At 32.1% G+C, this 22,199-nt stretch overlaps 1 long non-coding RNA gene and 1 other non-coding gene across 2 annotated transcripts in view; one reads left to right on the top strand and one right to left on the bottom strand.

Moving 5' to 3' along the window:
• Positions 1-19,476, bottom strand: part of LOC119189111 — a 39,797-nt gene extending 20,321 nt beyond the window's left edge. Inside the window, exon 1 of the long non-coding RNA XR_005112250.1 lies at positions 19,181-19,476. This is a non-coding gene — a long non-coding RNA (uncharacterized LOC119189111). The remainder of the gene's footprint in view (positions 1-19,180) is intronic.
• Positions 9,380-9,451, top strand: Trnae-cuc. Its single transcript has one exon. It is a non-coding gene; the product is annotated as a tRNA-Glu (tRNA).
• Positions 19,477-22,199: the final 2,723 nt, after the last annotated feature.

The following is a 22,199-nucleotide window of genomic DNA, read 5'->3' as shown; positions in this document are numbered from 1 at the left end:
GAGACTAATGTCCTAATTTGTATTAAATTACTTTGCGTTCAATTAAACATAAAATAATGTTAAGTGTGCACTTTCAAGTGTGCCTCCACTAAACTAGACGAAAATTCATTCGTGGCTCTCTAATGAAAAAAAAAACAATCGTTTGATGGATGACTAGACATGACAGCCCCCCGGCAGTCGTCACAATTATTCCGAAAAGCGACACACTTACGTGGGCCACTATGGCGGGTTTTAACACCTTGTGTTCGGTGGTCGCTATCAAGGCGGATATATAATATATATATAACTATTATAATTAGCTACATTTAACGGTAAATGATGTATAAACTATATACTTGACCGTTTTTATCGTAAAACATAAGGCAATAATGTGGATGAATACAAGAATATCATATCCGAAATTTCAAGTAAAATCACAATTGCTAGACAAATTAAGCTGAAATCTCATACAAACAAATCCTCACAAAACCTCGTGTAATTAACCTCAATACAAAAGATCAATCATATCGGCATACATTGTGGTGTAAAGACGTTCCTATTGACATTTGATAAATTATAAGTAAATCTAGTTACGTGCACGAGGTATTATATGCTTGAGCATTAAAGCAAGTACTTATAAGTTATTTTGTAGAGGTTAACAACAACTAAATCCTGACATTAATATTTAGTAATACATTTTATTAATTAGTGTTGTAATTAATGGCAATTTAAGAATCAAGAGATTACAATGATTTGGTTAATTTCTGATTCAACATGTTTACCGGTACAGCCCCTGTTTTTATAGAATTTCTGTTGAACAAACAATATAAAAGTAAAAATAAACACACGCACAACATCACGCATTTTATCCCCGAAGGGGTATGCAGAGGCGCAACCATGGCACCCACTTTTCGCCAAGTGTGTTCCGTCCCATGATGTGATAGGGGGCGAGCCTATCGCCATATCAGGCACAAATTCCAGACTCCGGGCTGATACTGAGCAGAAAAACCCAAATATCACTTTGCCCGACCCGGGATTCGAACCCAGGACCTCAGAGCACTGCCGTACCGCGCATGCAGTACAACTACGCCACCGAGGCAGTCTAAAAGTAAAAATAAACACTTAAAAAATCTATACCATTCGGCAAAGTTTATAATTAATAGATACATAATTTATTATGTACGTAACTTCACAGACTACTTAATAGGTACTAATTTTGTGATGTGAAAATGTTTTTCCGATGTCTCGATGTTTGGATGTTTGTTACAACTACCTAAATCCATATCAATACCGCTGAGTGGATGCAGATGAAATTTGCCACATAGGCCTAGTCCTGGATTTATATTTACTGCATACGTTCATCCGAAAACTGTGTAATAGACCTTTTAAGCCATTCAAGGACCTTTATAACATATATACACAAAATACGAAAAAGTAAATTTAAATAAAATCTGCGCACAAATACAATACAGTGCGCAGTAGGTGTGCTCAAACAATGAAATGACGTGTTGTCATTGACCGTGACTGTCGCTTTGTGTCAAGTGTAGCCTCCATTCCATATGACAAAAATTCTTTATTTGAAAACAGGTCTAACACGCTCCCATCACGGTTAGTGGTAATCATTGCCGTATAATTATATGCTATGCAAAACAATAAAACAGCAAAACTTTAGATGTTTACAAAAAGAGAATAATTAGGGAAGTTAATTTAAAAATTAATTAACTCGGTAGAGGGAAGACGTGATACGCATTATCTAGTGTAGACACATATATTGAATCGGCATCCGTTGATTTTATTTAATATACTTCTATAACATGGCTTGCAATTACGTAGTTTAGTTGGTATATCACGAAATCGACAAGAAATAGCAATTAGCATTGTTATTATAACATGATTTGAATAAATAAATAATCTAAAATAGAAAATGTTAAACGAACATGATGTCAAAATATAATCAACATCCAATTCGCTACAAAATAAAAGAAAACAATAAATTCTAGTTAAAACCAAAAATATTTCCATTAACATTTTATCCAGTTCTAAATTACTTAATCTAGTAACCATTCAGCTGTACATAGTTCGTTTCCCACAGTTTATTTGTTCGCGGTTGCTATAGACAATTCATTCGAGACGGTTGTAGAATGTAGTGGAGGTTTTTAAAAACGTGATTGCATCTGATTCTTTAACGAACTCCTTGGTTAGCTGATTTGTTGCGCCTCCACTGATTACATTGTTTAAGTAGCTATTTTAAAAAACAATCTACGCGGTTGTTCGAGTGTGACATTAAAATGGAATTTTAGAACATGTCACTTTTTAATTATAAATATTTAAAACGAACAGTGGCAAAATCTATTTTTTTTTATTTTCGTGGACTTATAGCCTTTCAATAACCTAATGAGGTTTTATGTTTTAAACAGAAGCAGTTCTTAATTATAAATTAATAGTTTGGTACCTGAAAAACGTTCTATTAGCACCTACCCCCATAATATGTATTATTAATATCACGGATGTATCCCGTAAGGAATAAACAAAAGTGCAACTGACGCCCCACTTGTTTTACGTACGCTTTATCAAAACCAAAAATGTATAATTGCCTAACTACGATATTTATCTCTTTAATTAAGAATACGCGTATAATAATAAATTAATATAATTTTCTTAGAAGATGAAGAGAACAATTATGTCATGTACAATAATAATAATAATACAGCCAGCCTTTTCTACTTTCCATATGCCCACGGCGCGTTTTTCAAGTACCCTTTTTAAACAATTGACATTTGGAATGTTAGCTGTAATCATTGTGCGCACCGTATCGTATGATTTACTAACGCGGAAGCTGCAACGTTCGGACGTAACCCAATGCAGCGTTAGAACACGTCTTATACGCACTATAGTTATGTATATCTATATGCCAAATGGTAGGTTTTGAATAAATAAAATTGACCGTTACTATGAATTAATATTATTATAAAAATAATACTCAGGGGGTAGCCTTAGTCCACAAGAGTGTAGCCTAGTGGCCTAGAAGTTTCCTCACGATATTTTCCTTCACCGTCAAAGCCAGCGAAAAAGCAAACATATATCACTGTAGAAAAGTCAGAGGTGCGTTTGAGTTTTGAACCTGCAGACTAAGTCGAGTAACTTATAGGTACGCTTATAAATATTATGATCTGTAGTTCTGGACTATAAACGCAAAACAATAGCGTACCAAAAAAATGCACGAAGTAAAAAGATCCGCTACGCTACTACAGAATTAACGCAGAAGGAATTTTATGTATATTTTTTTATGTAAATTAAGCAATGTGTCTTCGGTCATGTGTGAACAGAATATACTTTATGTATAGAATTATAAGGTCAATGTTACACGATTCAAAATCGGCAAAGTCGATTGATCGTGTTGTAAAGATGCCCTTACTGTATACCCTCTACTGACAGGTAGCCACGATTAAGTTCAACGATTCATGAAATGTAAACAAAGGCAACCATAAATAACCACAGAATAATTATGGAATAAGTTGGAATTAAAAAAATTACCCGCATCCGTTTTACTTGTTAATGTTATTGTCTTGAATGATTTGTTTACGTTTTAGCCAAAGTTTATTACTCTTGACTGTAGCCTGAGTATTCCTATACCCCGAGTATTTTCGTATTGCCGTAACATACAACTTACATCATAGAAAGTTTTAGTAAGTTGAATACAAATAGTAAACTCAGTATAGTTGTAGTAATTGAACAATACTCATAGAAGTATAATGATTTCTTACTTTTACGCGAATGTTAGACATTAAAATAAAACTATTTTACGGTTTTTACCGTGATTTTCATACATTTTATAATTTTCTTACAAAGAAAAACTATAATATAAGAAGAAAGAAAAAAGGAGAGATAATTATCATATAAAAATGGCGATAAAATCCGAAAAATTATTTTAATTCAAATGAAACATTTAACAAAACGTCTATATAAAAGTTAAAGCGTATCTAATCTATCAAATGGTTCCTTTATTACAGAAAAATAAAAAGTGCATAAGTTATTAGAGAAAATTTGAGAATAAACAATAAGAAAAGACCATCTCTACCTACAGCTTGTTGCAACAAACAAAGACTGACCATGTTTACTAGGAGAATTCAACACAATAAGGGCTTTGCACATGTGTTCATTGTTTGCTCTTAAAGATAGACAGTAAAGGTCATTTACAGCCATAGCATCACACCTATTTATCTCTTGGGGAGAAGACAGAGTTACCATGGAAGTCATCATATCCATAGTTCATGTAAATCAACAAAAGATGTCATAAATATCGAATACATAAGGATATCGTCAGAGATAGTGCAATACCGCGTAAGTGACGAAAAAAATTAATTCAGAATTTATAGTACCAAACAATTTTTGTGATACTTATGCGGTATTGCACTATTAATTACGATATTCGATTTATTTTTTTCTTTATGGAATATGGTGTAGAACTTTATGGAAAGCATACCAAAGGCCCGCCATTCGTGCCTTACGCAGCCATTCAAGATTAAAATCCCAATTTCAATATTAGAACGATCAGTTGACCGTGACCACAAAATTCGTGCCGATTCTGACCTAACGTAATATCGCTTTTCTCTTTTTATCATTTACGGTATGGTTGCGTAACAATGAAATAACTAAGACTGTTACAAATTGTTGTTAAATAATAGGAAATTATCTGAAACTGTTTTAACTAATGAAATAGGAACTCACTGCTTATTCATATTGCAAATTTTTATACATAATTATAATCAGTAGCCAAATGAAAGATCAGATCATCTTGATTTATAATTACCGCTCATTGGTCAATAATGGTTAACAGAAATAAAATACAATTTAATAAATTTGTAGCACCTTAAATCACCCATTGAAATGGTCACAGGTTTTATTAAAACTATTCACAATTTTCATTCGCGCAATCCTATTTTGCCTACTATAAGTCAAACCTCTTGTTTGACTCGTATGAGTTAACATACAATAAAACAGTTCGAATTGTCTATTTGTTTAGTGTCTTCATGTGTAAGCAAATATTGGTTCTGTGCAAGTTGAATATTTCTTAACGTCTATTGAAATATGTACTTACTTCGCTCAAAGTAAATTCGACTCGCAAAGTTATCATCTTTGCCACGTCAATAAATGGATACATTTTTAACTTTATATTTGAATTTAACCACTTACAATTGAAAATACAGCAGTATTTTACAAACAATATAGGTGCTTAAGTCTTTTTAAGTTATAGGTACACCGTCTTACGTCCAGCTACTGCAAAGTATTATTATTCTGATCTGGTTAAATATTTTGTTACGAAGCTAAAAATCTTGTCACTCATCTTTTCTCTCGAAAGTTGTATAGATTTAAGAAATAAAAATCCACCTGACATCCTGTTTTAACATAGCTATTTTAAAACGCATTACATGAATATTTATCAGTATTATAAAAGCAATATAATAAAATAGTATCGACGTTCAATAAATAACTCATAAGCTTGAATTAAACAGAGCGTTTCAAGTCAGTCACTTTTAACTAATGAATTATTATTATCTAATACAATCATAACAAAGAGCAAATCAACCATAATTAATGTAACAGGTTTTTACAAATTATAGTATATAATTTCAAGTTATATGCCTGTGCTTATTCTGTTCGAAGGTAAAGAAAAAGACTATACTGTTAATCATCTAGAATTCTAAACAAAAGAACAGTGAAAAATTCCTAAGGTCTTGAGAACTGCAATTTATTAAATAAATATAAAAAATGCATAATATTACACCATAGTTTTGCCTTTTGGTTATCTTTTATACTTGGTTTTTAAATAAACCGTAAATATTAATACTAAGCCATCGGCTAACATACCTACATTCAATTTTAACTCTATGTACTATTCGATATCTGATATCTATTATACCTCAGTATCTATGTAAAACTATTTTAAAATAATTATACGTATATATAATAAAACAAGTAAGTACTACAAAAATAAAAAACATGAAATGTTCGTAGTAAGTACTAAAAATATGTATATTTATTGCATAAAAAAAAATTAATGAATGTGAAGATCCAGATAAGTGCAATTTGTGGCCTTACTAGGGCGTCATAATAGTACGAAGCTTACCTTGGCACCACGTAATAGCAGGCGGAATAACTTGCAAAACTTTGTAACTGCTTTGATCTAGATTAGACGGTCTACCACATCATTGTCATGATGACGGTTTTGATCGGTCGTTCCAGTGGTCTTTATTTTGCAATTGTTTTTGTAACATGTCCATACTTGATGTCCGTTAATTGCAATTATGAAATTACCTGTTTTAGAATGTAAATGTTTTGCTTAATGTTTTATGAGGTTTTTGTACACTCCTATCGATTGTAGCAATGTGGATCGCTTTTTATAGACATGTTTAATTAAGGATCAACTTATGAATTAGCATAATTCTAGCCGTTAGATAATTATAAGTTGCAATAACTCTTGTATTATTTCAAATCGATTTTCTTTTATTTACATCCATTTTTAGCGCATTGTATTTGTAAAAACATCTTTCTTCTTTACAAGTCGGTTAAAAATGAGTATGCTTTTTAATCTTCAAGCATAAAAAAGGTTTTATTGTCATATCTTAAACGACCGCAGAAGGCGATTGAGTGTAACTACCAAAGACAAAAAGCCTAAAAGAAGATGCCGTAAAACGATACGATACGTTAACTATTACTGACATGGAGATACAATCTACAAGCATTTTAAAATAGAATATACGTCAAGTAAGGCTCATTTTTTCCACTTGACATATTTCATTAACTCCCGCACTTTCCACTATCCGTACCTATTTCATGGTTGGAATAAACACCAGCTCTGTGTCATTCTACCGTGTCGTCCGATACTAAGTGATACTTGAAGGCTTAATTACTTGAGACAGTACAATTTTCTTGTAGGAAGTGGAACATGAAAAAATACTCGCTATGATATGCAACCTCATTATTACTAGTGGTTTGTGATTAACCACCGTAATGATACCGGGTCTGAGGCGATTTCTTCAAATTATTGTTTTTCCTAAGCTATGTCAATTCATTCTTGGTTCATATTTAGTTACATTGTAAGGGTATTTCCTAATTACTCTTAACTTTTTCTTAATCGTCATTTTTGCGGTATAACAATATAAACCTTCTTTTTCTTTAAGTATTAATCGACAACCCTCTATTTAATTTGTTATCTTCCCCAATCCATATAACGGTTGTCTGTAAAAAATCGCCAAATGCTATAAGACCGCTATTTACATTACTGTTTTAGTATTTTATGTTTATACATCCACATTACTTCGATATACAAGTAAAGTGTTAATAAATAAATCAATATAATATGGGCGATATATTAAAGGTCCCTCTATATCCACGGTTAAAAGACATTACTGATCACATCATTGTACACGAATATTTGAATATCAAAAATAGACCTTAATGCCGTCCCCAATATTCTCCACACGAGTTAAATGAAACTAAACGATTGCCATTGCATTTCCCGCGCTCTATCGCTGGACAACAGGAAGGGCATAAAACTATTAAATCAAACGTCAATTTAGATCACGGCCCCCTCTTACTGACGTTATAGTCATCGTATTAATATGTATTCAGTTTGCCTACTCTATAAGGGCTAGAGTCAACTTGAAATAAGTATCAGCATTCCAACTAATATTTATGTCAGAATTATAATGCATATTTTGCAAAAAATTAATGTGTAGACCACATAAAATAATTTCTATTGAGTTGTCCAGTTGTACATCGAGGCAGCGTAAGATCATCTCTACAATAATTCGTAACTCGCTCCAAAAAAGAATTGAACCGTGCTCTGTGCACATCAATTTAGGTTTTAAATGTCAACTTTTTATCTTTCGCAATTTGACTTTATATCTCAATTTTTATTTACTGTCACGTATAATTAAATTTTCGGACCAATTAAAGTAATGTAGAGTAAGGTGGCATGTTATTGACCGAAATTGAAGTTATGTTGCCATATATTAAATGTATTTACATACTAGCAATATAAATATTCACCGTGACACCTGTGATAATAAATCGGCATATTGTTAGTTTTTTCATCAGTTGGTCATGACGCTGTTGTATGTAAGTCAATATTGGTTTTCAACGTCGACTGTCCAAATGTATTATGTATAGGTATATCAAAAGATAATATAACTAGATAACGTAATTTCATGAAAATGTATTTGTACATCATTGGAAATTAATGACTTTTTAATAATTAAAATGTTACCAAAAGCATATCTACGGACTCTACTAAACTGATTATTATTAAATTTAGTATAATATTTCATTATAAACTTATCCCTGTATTATATACTGCCCACTGCTGAGAATGGGCCGTCTCTGCTACTGAAAGGGGTCATAGTGAGGATTTGCAAAATTGACATACCTTTTAGATTAATATGGATAATTTTTAGGTACGAAGTTTTCCTCCCAATGTTTTCCTTCACCTTCACCCCAGCGAACGATAACTAATAAACAATACAAAAGTGACGCTCTGGGGTTTTGAACCTGCGAACGTTCGCAACCCGATTCATTTGTGTGTAGTGTGATAATTTGTATGAGAATCGCAAATAATATATAGTCTGAGATAGTACCACTGTCTTACATAAACTCGGTTTGAAATTACCTTTTCGATGGTATATCCGGTACATTCAATATATCGCACCCTTAGCACTAAAGTGACTTAACTCAAAAGTTATATTTTTCCTGATTTTGTTAAAAATCGACCCTCTGGAGCATGTTCTATAACCCTGTGTCGAGCAAACGACAAAATTATAGACAGATCATAGATTTTCACTTTCGACAACCGGCCAATTCTGTCTTTAAGTATTGCTTACATTTTTATGGCCATCTATTTCCCACTACAAAAAAGTAAATATTTCTCAGTACTACATTTATTGAACATGCGATTTAAATCAACGTTAAAAACAAATGTAAAGAGTAATAACAAGTGGAATATAATTAACACAATAGGATCGAAGTCACTGTGCTAAGCGTATTTAGATCGATAGTTCAACGTTTTATGGGATCATTTTATTAAGCGATGTTTATCAATAATGACTCCGACCTCCAATAAAGTGTAATCATGTTGTAAAATTGTTACCCACGGCACATTTTTGTTTCGATTTTGACCCTTACTTAGTGATACGAAAAATTCACAGGGCGTGCATACAGCATATTTTGTTTAGAACATTATAAAGAGATATGACGTGAGAAGTTATTTCAGAACTCATGGTTGGATTTTGAAAAAAATATTTAACTAATAAGAAACTCTACATTACATCTGAGCTTTTTATTTTGGGAACGGATTTTTTCTATTGTTATTTTAAATATATAAATTTTGTCCGAGGAGTGTGAATCCGATATGGTCTAGTGGCTAGGATACCTGGCTCTCACCCAGGAGGCTCGGGTTCGATTCCCGGTATCGGAAAATAGATTTTTTTGTGTGTGAAATTATTTTTAAATGTTTATCAGTTAATGGCTACCAAGTTTATGTTTAATTGATGTTATTACAAATTACTGCAAATGTTTCTAGGTAAATATAGTGTAATTTTAAAAAAATATCTTAGAAATATATGCCATCTATGAACTCTTCAGAACGTGTAGTCAATAAGTATCTAGTAGGTGTAATAATTATTATAAAGATACAATATTACGCAATTAAATAAAATTAAAATATTATTGCATGTTATATTTTATAATAATATTTAGTTCACAATGACCTTCAATATACCAAATTAAAAATATCTTGGATATATAGCAAAAATTACTTTACATCCAATGATATCCAAGATTCACACCTACATTAAATTTATATATGTCTTAATAGTTAACGCAAATCGGGTTTTATTTTATAGTCAACCTATCCCCGTACATGTTCATTTGTAAGTAAAAAGCGAGGAAAATTCCAGTAGCAGTACAATCAATGTAATTAGTAAACATTTGGAATGTTGTGTTTCACCACCTCTTAAGGCCCATTGTGACCAACACAATTTTGATTGCGCAATGGCATGTGCTGAAACAAACCAACTACATATCGATTTATGGCTTGATTTTCTCGCTGAATTGATTTTCATTCATCCGACGGATTTTAATCAAACGTATTCGATAATGCTCGTCCGGCTAATTGAAATAAAAATGATTTGATAACATAGTTGCCCGCGAGTTTATTCATTGGCATATAAGTCATCGTCATCAGCTACTGGAATACTACTGCTAAACATAGTCCGCTCCTGAAGATTTCCAGACCGACCTTATAAAATGGCCTGCCTCCAGTGAGTTGCTACGGCCTTCATCAGGTCGTCTATTCACCTTGGAGAAATAATTAAACCGAGATAAACATTTTAATTTACTCGAATTTCAGGTTGTAATGTCACAAATTCTCATAAATACTCACAAACTTGTGCATAACCATGCAATGTCACTGCATATATTTTTTTTTAATAAGTCACTGAAATAAAATTCATTAAAGGCTGTTTACCTTCGTTAATAAATAAGTTATGCGAAGGTTGTACAATGGCATAGGTACATAAATATTGTCGAATCAAATGTATATTTTAATTAAATAATGATGAATGATAGTCATTTGTACGTTTTGGAATAATAAAAACCATTAATATATCAATATAATCTTATTTGAGCTTATAGTCACTATATATATAATGAATTAACGCCTTAGTTCTCTTTTATTATATTTTTTTTTTACATATTTACATAAGTGTGTAAAATATGCAGCTGAATGAATTAACCTCTGTTCTTTTTTATTACCTACAAGCTAGAAGGTTACCTTTACATATAACTAAAAATGTTATTGTCTATGATTTCAAAATAAAGGCTTCTTCTCCTGAGCAGCCGCTCGAGTACCTATTACGTGAGCACTTAAGTAGGGTGGAGTAAAAGGAGTATATGATTTGCTTATTTCCGATGACATGGTTGACGGAGAAGAGGAGGGGGACGGGGTCTGAACAGTGATTACATCAGATATTTCTTTTTAACCGACTTCAAAAAAAAGGAGGAGGTTATCAATTCGACGTGAATTTATTTTTTATTTTTTTATAAATTAAAATGTAAAGTCGAAAGATTTTGTAAACATTATACTTACCTGTGCCTTGAGGATAGGTATGCATGTGAGGGGGTGGGATGAGAACTTTGCTTACTTTTGCTGAGAATAGGGAGTTAAAAATACTAAAATTCTGCTTACTTAATATCTGAACGGCCCCTAAGCTCATATTGGCACATTACGAAAACCTAAACAAATGATTTAAATTTGCTGGCCTGTTTACTAGTCCATGCTAATTGTAAAAAGACTGTATTGATTATTTTAAACTCTCATTGGCAGATAGAGGCTTTTCGGATAACAATAAATGACAAGTCAAGATCAAGATAAGGCAATGTTTTATGACTTTATAAATGCAGAATGAGTCGCAAATTTAAAACTGAAATGTAAAAAAATATACACTCAATGCTAACGGCCGCTATATACCATTATGCATACAGATAAATTTATTCTAACCCCCTTATTCATAGACGTTTTTTATCTAAGGACGGAGTAAAGCTGTGATAACAAGTCTGTTTCTCAGTGCTGACGGCATGACAGCCCTCGCAGTGCGTAGACATAGGGCCGTTGTGATTGGCTAATATTGAGATAAAACAATATTAGCCAATCACAAAGGCCCTATGTCTGTTTCTTAGTGCCGTTGGGCACTGAAAAACAGACTTGTTATCACAGCTTTACTTCGTCCTTAGATAAAAAACGTTTATGAATAAGGGGGTAAATATTTAGTCTATTAGTTACGTGTAAATATTACAAAATGTGTAATATTTACATCTAAATAATAGACATAAAACTACATATTATTATATTTTTAAGACGCGTGGCATTAATATTAAACCCTGAGCTATTATTTTTTTTGTTTCAATCATCACGAGCTTGTGATATTTTGAAGGAGCCTCGTAGAAGACCGTCTATGATCGTTTCAAATTTTGTGTACACATACATATATTTTAATTCACAACATTTTAATCCACATTAATTGGAATTTTTTATCGTTGTAGTGCAAAAACATACAAGGATTTTTGTAATTTTTTTATTTTTTTTTAAATATAATATGAACTGATATCTTGCAATTTGATCAAAGGTTTGATTTTTTCATGGAACGATTTTATGAAGATTTTAAAATTAGGTGAACCTTCAAGGCTTTCGAAACCTACTACTGATATATATACAAATATAAAGTACATTATAAACTAATAATATTTATCATTTATGATTATTACATAGGAAGCTTATAAAGATAACCTTATCTTAATTTATCATAAATTAGAGTGAGAGGATACTCAACGGATAGCTACAAACTTATACACGGTGATATACGCAGCATAGTAACTTGTTCCGATGATTGGCGTTCCGAGGTCAACCGATGTTCACCCACATAAGGTAAGCCGGCATAACTTTGGTGACCGAGACGCAACGTATCTCATTAGACGAGATTATATTTGGATTGCACCACTTACCATCAGGTGCAATCGTAGGGTGCAATTTAATCACTTGATCCTAAAAACACTGTTAAATGCTTGTGTTTACTATAGATTTGATGCCTATCAGACGAGCAAATTGCTCTTCTAGTCGTGGTGTTATAAAAGTGCTTTGACTTTTATAAACTTTTCGGCTTATTTCAACTGACGGAGGAGAGTAGAACTCTACCATTCTCAAATCTAGCGCTCGGTCTCAAAAGGCAACAAAGCATTTTGATGTTTTCCGGCAGCTATCTTAATAAGAAATAATAATAAAGACAAGAAGTGGTAGAGGTACAGAAGACAAGAAGTTGTTGGTGGTAGGATATATTTTAAGTACGAATCTTTCGGCCCGTGAGTCCGACTTACAGTTTTTACTTAGTTAGTTAGTACATGGGCATATTCACAAACATAATAGACATCACGCATGTAACCCCGAAGGGGAATGCAGAGGCACAACCAAGGCACCCACTTTTCACCAAATGTAACCCATAATGTGATAGGGAGCGAGCCTATCGCCATATCAGACACAAATTCTAAACTCCGGGCTGATAGATACTGAGCAGAAAAACCCAAATAATACTTTACTCGACCCGGCATTTGAACCTACGACCTCAAAGCGCTGACATACCGCGCATGCAGTACAACTAAGCCACCGAGGCAGGACATATTCACTTCTCTGTCTAATTACCGATATTGAAACGGGAAAAAGATAATTCTCTATTTAGTTCAGGAGCAAAGTTCAAAACTATTGATAGGTAAGTACATAGCTCAACGTAAAACTAATTGTACGCAATAAACTGATAAAGTGATAATGCAGTTCAAATGAGTCAATGGAATTCGTTTATCTATTGCAAACTACAATCACATTTTCATCTTTCAGTTCCACTAATTTCCAGTTTTTATGTGAATTGTTAGATCTAAGAACGCTTTCATTTCTAGGTCTCAATTCGGATGTTTCAATAAACTATATATTTTTTAAACCGTTAACAAACAGAATTGAGAATATAACCATCACCAATAGCTATCACACAAGAATACAGAGTATGTTTGACAGAACTTTCATGAGCTTCTGTCAATCTCTTTGCTTACAAACTGCTGTAACAAAACTGTTCATTCAGGTTGTTTTTCCGTAAGACAATGGGATCATTTGAGGCGAAATAAGACTATAGTAGATAATACTATATACAATCTAACAAATTAATAATTTAACAAATCTTAAACTTTAAAATAAATCATTGAAAATTAGAGAACCGTAGAACGTAAAGTGAGAACACTATACAAACAAGGAATGTAATTAGAGAAAGCATTTTCTTTAAAATAATCAAATAAATAATACAAAATCACTATCGTTCCAATATTGAAGAATAATTCAGCAATGAGTAATTGAGGAACAGTCATTCAATATTTGATTTAAAAAAAAACGTAATTACTTATCTAAGACGTGAGTCTGAATAGATCCGAGATAGTTTTCGTCTACCTCGTGCGTCATCATGAAATTATTTCGTAGAACCGAATTACAAACGAAAGTAAACACTGTACCATGGTTGTAAGATTACAATGTTATTTGAGGTAAATATTTCATTTCTCGTGAAAAAGCCATGTTAAAAATATAACTAGGCACAGTAAATATTTTTAGACTACAAAGATACGTGCTAATAGCAAGATTCGAAAAGTTTCAAAATACGAAGAGTAATATTTTTTCTAGTTGAGGATATTTATTCTGTTATATTTGTTACTTAGTCGTGATAGACCCTTGACATCATTGATTTAATTAAAGCATTATCTACGTATATTTCTTTTTTGCAAGTAATTCTAGAATGTTTAAAATGTGTACACGCTCGATGGAAAGGATTTCAAGGCCACAAGTATAAAAACAGCAAATAAAATAAACTTATGAGTTTTCGTAATATTTGATAGACTAAATACAATGTAGTTTCAATTTAATAATATTATTTACTGAACTTTTTATACCGTAGCAATTTACTGGTTAAAAAGCACGCAGAATAATATTAAATCTTAGGCGTTATAAATTATCGTATCAGAGATCAGTTATTGTAACAAAATCTCTAACAGTTACGCCATTTTCAGCTTTACGCACTATAATTATGATAATCTCGGCGCAATAATTACGAAAGCCGTAATCGACACAGTTTGTACTAAACCCTGAAAAAATAATGTCCATTTTATTGTATATAAAAGAAATCATCTCATTTTAACACCTCAACGGAAAAATTAAGTATGTATTGCGTAAGGCACTTAAAGTAACGCGCTTTTTTTTTCATTTTTGTGTAACTTGTTGGCGGAAGTATGAAAACGTTATTGTTCTTTGAGCACCAGATTGAAAAATAATTATCAATTTAATACATTTTTAATATTTTTATACAATATACACTACTTTTCTCTTGCGAAAACAATACTAAAGTCTTTCGCTGGTATGCATAACGTACACCGAAATCCGAAATGTTCTAACACCGGCCGCAATATTACCTCCCGTCATAATACGTTCCAGACAAATAGAATACCAGGAATTCTTAATATCTGTTACGTATTTCTGCAAAATCTAACTGGCACTTGCCTACAGGCTCTTCGCCTAATCAATCACAAATGCATGCCGCGGCCGTTAACCTCAAATAAACAAAATTATGCTTTTGGTACTTCGATTGCCAAATTTCAATGCGGGCAACCAACAATGATCCTTACATCTAAAGTTACAGGGTAGATAGAGTTACATTTACGGTTGGATGATTTAACTATTTCATGTCGAACGTGCATGTTTCTTTTACACAATCATATATTTTTCATATTTAAAATGACGATTATTTACCAACATATATAACACGTATATTTCTATTTTATACAGATTTTATACATTGGATTTTAAAATATGTTAAATCCGGTCATAAATTATAATTCGACAAGTCCCATATAATAGTGGCCGCGTGAAAACAAATGATTGAGAATCAGTTGTGAATTTAATTCCCGTAGGACTAAAGTATATGTTTGAATTTATAGTTAAGCTTTTGCTTGCGGCTTGGTGAGAGTGGAAGAGTTTTTTCGGGATAAAAGTCCCGCTATATATTTTGCAGGGATAAAAAGTAGAAAATGCATCAGCATATGGTCTTCCCACGGTTTCAAACAATATCCTTACCAAACTGCATCGAATTCCTTTCGGTAGTTTTTAAGATTGTCGCCTTCAGACGGGCAAACAGACACGGCGCGGCTCGGCGGGCGACTTTGTTTTATAATATGTAAGGATTAATTTTTATTTCATCTATAGCAAACAACCTACATAGCTCAATCTATATTTAAATATTGCAATATATCTAGTTGAAAGTACTTTGAAGCAATTATATGATACTTTACTAATAAGAGTAATATATCATAAATTTATTGAAGGAAAGGTTTTATACATAAAAAATTGAATACTCTATTTTTGTGCTTTCAATTTCTCAATGTCCATCAAATATTAATAATGTCCACCAAATACTATTTTGTGCTGGTAATAGATTTGAAATACCTAATTATCTTAATTGAAACTGAAATTTATGTTTATAGAAACGAAAAAGTGGTACTTTTAGCAATATGTGCATAATATATGTAATATAAGGTATTTGTAGTGCTGTATGTTATACGAAGTAGGTCTTTACAAGATACCATTTGCGAAGGTACCACTAACGCATCGTCTATTTTTCCTGCCACGTTGTAATGTTTTGTTTTATTATAGTTTAATGCAGTGTACCTAGTGTAATTTTTTGGTATTATTATACTTAACATCTATTGTTCAGGATGGGCCTTAACACATAGCTGTACTGTAATTTGGTGTTATATAGAGTTTTGGAAATAAACGGTCTGTGTGGTTTTACTGTAGCTTATTGGCAGTATTGATAACTTAGGGCGGGGAAACTTCGGTCTCTTCAATTAGTCGTAAAAAAATAATATTTTAACTGATTATATAACTATACCGAGCTGTGTAATATTATTTCCTGGGTAGCGCTATAGCTATTTATAGGCAGTCAGGATGATTATCAACAAGCGGCCGACTTCCTCGTCTCGCCTTCTAACAGTAGTTATAAGTACAAAAAAGCAAATCGTTACGCGTAATCTTTGATAGGATCTTGAAGATATTCAATAAACTATATTATGCAGCTCTCCTAAGTAGTGAACAAATTGTTTTTATTTTTTATCATTGCAGTTGAATGACGAGATGAGAATGCCGCTTGCCTGATGGTATGCTATACGACCGCCCCTCAAAAGTAGCAACACCAGAACCTTGAATTATAAAGTACTGCGTGGATTTCCAGTGTCTTTATCACCCTGAGCCATAAGATGTAAAGTTTCATAAAACCCAGTAATTACACTGGCCATATTGTCATCTGCTGCTAGGAGGTAGAAATTGACATTGCGGCAGTAGTTACTCAGAATCCTGGCATACGAGAGAACTACCCTCGCATACTAGTAACTAATATTAATAAACGGTTTGACATATATTATTTTACTAATAATATGAAGACATGGAAAAGTTAGCTAAAAATTTTAAAATTTATGGACACCAAACTATTACATTTATTTTACGTTGTGTACGTAAAATTACTCATATTTACAGATGGAGAATATTCTAAAAGAAATATTTATTTAGATGACAATTGTTGCTTATCGTTCCCACATATACTTTACATTCATTAGTACAATAGTTGGTGATAGTTTACAATATTTCGTAAACCGCAAAAATATTACTACGCCCCAAATATTATTTTAGTTAAGTATTCATGGTCATCTAATAGAAGGATAAAATAACATAAAATACTAGTATTATTTCCGTCTTGTTATTGAAACTTCAACTAATACTGTTAATTGTTATAGATACAGAATATGTGTTGTTTTCCAATTACATAAATATAAATGACGAATTATTTCAAAATCTTGTCAATATTTACATTTTTATAGCAAATGATCTTTCGTACTTTGATATTTTATAAGGATTTGTATTCAATTTTATACCTAAAACTAATGTTATTAATTTGGTTTGTCTTTGCGACAGCCGGCCATATTTGATGTTAGTTCTAAGGTCTAAAAAATTATACTTCATAACATCACCTAAGACCTTGACATGATACGCTACGTATAAATATTAACGATATAAAAAGGAGTCTATGTATCAATCCATGGTCTACCCGTGTGCTAAATTTCATCCAAATCAGCCTAGCTGTAGGGACAGCTGGGCTAATTTGGAGGAGTTAGAAGTGAACCCAGAAACGTTCACTTCTAACAAACATCCAAATATATTCACACTTTCGTATTTATAATATTAATAAAATAAGATAACTCTGAATGAATCACATCCAGTAGCCTTTTTTAGTCGAAGTAATTTCAACCAATTAGGCCATTAGGGTTGCACTTACTCCGAACTCTGATTATCAGCCCACCCAGATGTTGTTACGGCAATGCCTAGATTATTAATGAAATGAGTTATTATGTGAGAGGACACTAATGTGCAATGAACCCTCTCGCAATGCGAAAGGTCTGCGCCCGCCGTGGGCTGTAAATAGATGACCGATAGTTGCGAATATAATTATTACTAGTTCGCAAATAATCATAACATGCGGGAATTGCGATATTTATATTATATATTATTATTTTTTTCGTTTATGTAAAAGGTGCAAGGCGCTGTAATTTATATCTAAATAAATCTTTTAAATATGTACATGTTACAGATATTTTATTTCATTTATTTCAGTCCCAAAACAACAAAATTATTTTGGTACCGACACAAAACTCGGGACCTTTCGATTCACGAGCCGACTTTCACCAGCTACACCATAATATTATGGACAGGCATTTGAAAAGCAAAACCTAAAATGTGGGCACAGTATCACTCTCGGTTGAGTCAATGAACAATATTATTGGAAATTTCACTTAATACACTCGTTATGTAAATTTTATTTAAAATGTATGAAAATTTAGGACCACCTTATTCATGAACCATATATTAAATCAAGCAATATTGTTTTTAATCGTTGATGATTTGTTTAAAAGTACCAAATACGTACAATATGATTCTGTAACCTCTTGCATAGTCATACATGGCTACAAAAATATTTTCACCTTACATAACTTTATTTGAATAGTTATGAAATGTTATCAATAACTTGTCTTCAAACTTTGTAGTCATGGTGCTTATCTTAGATTCTTACTACACTTATTTATTTAAGTGTAATAAAACGTCTTTCAAAATGTTTATACACGTGTGTTAATTAAGATATTTAATATTGGTCTCAATTTGCATACCTAACAGACAAATTCCAGCGGTGATAAGTTTGATACTATACTGCTAGTACAACTATAAAGAATTCTTATCAATGCGTTTATAATTTCCTACTTTGTTCTCGTATATCACAACAAATTGAACAAAATTGACGTATCAATTTTAGTATGCAATATGCATTTTGTTTTATTGCGATATATTATTTATAAGTATTCATCAAACAAATTGAATTTCTTCTCTGTTCCCAACTTGTGGTGGTAGACCACAACGATTTCCTTGTCGCGAATATAAATGCGCTAGTAAAAAGAACGCAATAGAAACTGGCAATGTACCAGACTTGTATCTCCGACATTTTAATACAAAACATTTTAACTAACATACCTGTAATAGATGGCCGGGCAGCGGCAATATGAACGCTACAGAGTCGTTTCCTAATCAAAACAAATGACAGCTGACTCTATCCTTGTTTTTACTGTCATAAAAGTTCAAATAAACGTAAAGTCACTACAAACGCAACATAAAACGTATTATTTCATAAATCTCATAGAGTAAATAAAGAGATTCGATTTTTAAAAAGTTTTTAAAGTTGACGTAAAGGTTTACGCGGGCGACGAATAGAAAGGCGCGCGGTCCGTATAGCCTCGCAGTTATTACTGAGTGGAAACGTATTTTGCTTCGAGTTCCGTCGGATCCGACAACGTACAACGTAGACGTATGTTGTGTACATACCTAGTTTCATTATACGATCCTTGCTCCAGGAATTGCAACGTAATGCCACATATTACAAGTTCAACTTCCGGTATTGTCAATATCCATTCGATGTAAATTGATATCTATTCGAGACATTTACTATTAAATAGTTGTGACCCGTTCACGCTTCATGATTTAACGATTGTGAAGTATAATTTTTGTTTAAGCGCTCGATAAAAAATACTTTATACTGAAAATGATACTCGTTTTTAAATATGACGAAGACAGGAAGACGTCTGTTAAGTATTATTAACGTAATTATGGTTTCGATCGCATCATTTTTTATGTTTAGTAATGTATAAGACGTGCGTGAATATAATCTTAGTTTATATCTTGGTGACTACACTAATGACCGTGACACGATAGTAATGTACATGTATGTGGAACAAAATGACTTGCCACCAGATTATTTCATTGTAGAATATTCTAAATAATAGATTTAAAGCTATTGTAACGAGTTTTATTTCGCAAAATACAATAACTGATTAGATAAGTTATTGTAAAAAGTATATTTATTTTTAATAGGGTAACAGGGAAATCTGTAAAATGATTGCATAACTAAATAAGTAACTTACAATCCTTCAGACTCTACAAAACTCAAAAAGACTGTATAATCCAACATAACGAAAAATACGATCTTAATTTCTTTTTATTGAAGATTAAATTATATTACTTGATAAACCATAACTAACACCTGAACCTTAGGGAAGGTTTTACAAGCGAAATATTAAAGTTAATTTTTCTAATACATTATACATACTGAATCCTTTTGAAAATAAAACTCATACAAATAATCTACTGTATTTATAAAAGTTTAATTTTCTCTTTGTTTTAGCTATATTTTACTCAATGAATTTGTAAATTTAATTTAATAATGAAAACCGTGAGATTTAGTCCCATGGGGTAAAGAGTTTCGTCTAAATTCTAAAGGCACCAATTCTATTTCTAAGGTAGGAGCTCAGTTATTACTTACCATCAGATTTTATTATCCTTAAAAATAAATTTAAAAAAATCTCTTATCTCGTAACACCTCATTATATTCAATATTATTATTATAAAAAAGTAATTTAAAACAAAAACCTAAATCTATTAACAAATAAATTAATATGACATTCATAAGCAAATGGTAATCATTTAAATGGGCACACATATAGCTCTAGCCGACGATATTTTTCTAATTTTCATCTCGGGATAATACTTCGTGGTACTTTTATTACAGGCACAAACTGACGTGATCAGGTTACGAGCAAGTTTGTTCGATTATCGATATTATAATATAAACAAAAATCGGCCAAATAAAAGTCGGACTCTTACACCATGTGTTCCGTACCTAAACATTTATAACTTTATTATAATTAATCGTTAAGATGTTCGACATGACAACTTATATTCTGCGAAATATTCACTCCCTACCCACACTATAAAACATAGAGCATTAAACATTTTTGCAGGCACCGCAGACAACATAAGCTTATAATAATATGATAGTTCCATCAACATTTTTGAATAAAGAACTGTAAAAAAGATAGATCACTAATAGCATAATTACAATATAATGCATTAATAAATTCTAATGCATATATGAAATATACTTATATATAATTATGTAGCTCCCCAACATCGCTATAGAATATTCACTGCCCAGACTATCAGTTAAAATATTCGAAACAAAAATAAACACAAAACACAATCAGTGAAAGTTTTTGACTAACATGATTGCGGTTTTCAACCGTAAAAGGGTTTGAGTTAGAGTGCTAAACTTACTTCGCGAATTTATAATAATGATTATAAGCGTTATATTCCTTTCTCATACATTTTATAATATAGTTATTTATTTTTAATTAACAATCCACGATACTGCCCGTTTAAAGTTTAGTTTAGGTAGGTAGCTATGGATATTTACGAGGGCTTCTTTATTTTATGCTTCTTGATTTTATTTTTTTGATATGATATGATTTATACATATGTATAGGTGTGCTAGAATTTCGCTTAACATATTGGTCAAACCTGCATCAAATTACGTTGAGCGTTTCTTCCTTATGCGCATACGCACTTACTCATACGCTGCTGTTATCTTACATTATTGATTTAGTGATTTACAGTTCGATTCTCAAGCCAGGCAATATTTACTTCAAAATGCAGATCCACAGACGGAGTTGACTGTATGCAGGCGTCCGGTCTTACTAAGCCAATTTTTTTTGCAACATGCTGGAAAAGTTATGTTGCATCGATGTTTTATTTTAGTGGGTAATTGCAAGGAGAAGAAGAAGAATATGTGTGATATACTTCTGAACACATCTGTGGCATCGTTCATATAGTACAAAACCTATGTCAAGAGCTTAAAGCCTAAAGGCAAAAGGTAAAGACAGTTCACCCTAATCTTGGTTTTATTATCCGTTTATTATATTGGGTAAAATGGACGTCCATAAGTATGATAAACGAAGACGATTTACATACCTAAAAATCAACAAGTAACTGGGAAAAGGACCTAAGCCAACGGGAATTTGCAACCAATATGGACCAAGATCGAGGAAATAGGGCTGCATTGATTGCGTGTCTACTTTGAGGATAAAAGGTAAGAGTAACTTCTGAACATTTTTTATTTTTATAGACCCTGGATACGTTGCGGTGATTTTTATTTGTTTTCTGA

This window comes from Manduca sexta, chromosome 12, assembly GCF_014839805.1.
Source record: "Manduca sexta isolate Smith_Timp_Sample1 chromosome 12, JHU_Msex_v1.0, whole genome shotgun sequence".
NCBI classification, from domain to species: Eukaryota; Metazoa; Arthropoda; class Insecta; order Lepidoptera; family Sphingidae; genus Manduca; species Manduca sexta.
This window is presented reverse-complemented; position numbering and strand designations above follow the sequence as displayed.